This window comes from Morone saxatilis, unplaced genomic scaffold, assembly GCF_004916995.1.
Source record: "Morone saxatilis isolate NCDOM2014 unplaced genomic scaffold, NCSU_SB_2.0 Contig23, whole genome shotgun sequence".
Classification (NCBI taxonomy): domain Eukaryota; kingdom Metazoa; phylum Chordata; class Actinopteri; family Moronidae; genus Morone; species Morone saxatilis.
Genome location: NW_023339796.1, coordinates 7521557 through 7522734, shown reverse-complemented (window position 1 = coordinate 7522734; position 1178 = coordinate 7521557). Strand labels below are relative to the sequence as shown.

Genomic DNA, 1178 nt, shown 5'->3' with positions numbered 1-1178 from the left:
ACACACACACACAAACACTTTCTACCCAACTGGCAGGTAGCGCGGGCACCAGAGGAACAAGACTTTCCAGCATCGCCGCCCAGGTAGCCCACAGCATCGGTCAGGGAGAGCAGAGACGGCGGGAGGAAGAGAAGAAACAGGGAAAGAGAGCGGGAAAGAGAGGGAATTTAATGAAGAGGAAAGTGCAAAAAGCAGAGAGTGGAAGGAAGGGCGAAAAGAGAGAGGTCGTGGAAAGCATCAATAATTGACTTACTAGCCTTTTAAAGCCGCCTATAAACGTTTATCCACAGAACGCAAACACACACACACACACACACACAAACACACACACACAATGAATAATAAACAAACAGCCTTTCATCAGCTGGACACGAAGAGTATCGACTCCCAGACGCTGTCATTACCGGAGCTTAACAGCCTCAGAGCCTCAGAACAATACGGCCAAATTACTGTGACAGCTAGGTATTAGCCACCTTCCATACATATTACACAGCCGCTTGAGGCAGAATCATTTCTTTACTTGTTATAGATCATAATATACATTTTATTTATTGTTTTATTTTATCATTATCAACACATTTTTAAATTGATTCATCTTTTAAGTCATTTACGAAGCACAATACAAAATATTCACTGGGGCCAGCACATGAGGGTTCACTGCTTTTCTCTGTTTTTGATCTTCACTTTGGCTATTTTGTGACATTTTAAGAGACTGAACGATTAATCAATTAATCCCAAAAAATAAGAGAAAACGATCGATCAAAAAATAATAATGTTAGCCGAAGCCCCACTTCTAAGTCTCCTCCTGTAACTCCCTCTAAAACCACACATATCTATTTATATACAGGTTAAAGAGTCTACGTGTTAATAGGTTTAAAGGTTTTAGTTTAGATGTATTTAAGAACTTCGGACAGAGCCTCCAGTCTTTATGCTAAGCTAAGCTAAACATGTCTTGCTCCAGCTCCAAATTTAACACACAGACATGATATATATAAATATATACACAAGAAAAGAAAAAGAAACACTACTACTCCTGATTTGTGTGGGTGTGTGAATTCATGTGTACTGTAAGGGATAGTCCCTTATTTACAACGGTATGGATGAATGGACAAGTGCATGCAAATGTAAAGGGCTGGAGCCATATGCGCTGCCAGGTGCGTTCGCTATGTGTGTGTGTG

At 40.6% G+C, this 1178-nt stretch overlaps 1 protein-coding gene across 1 annotated transcript in view; it reads right to left on the bottom strand.

Moving 5' to 3' along the window:
• The window catches only part of LOC118334468 (ski-like protein), a 22844-nt gene that overhangs the window by 9762 nt on the left and 11904 nt on the right, over positions 1–1178 (bottom strand). The gene's annotated exons all lie outside the window — the stretch shown is intronic.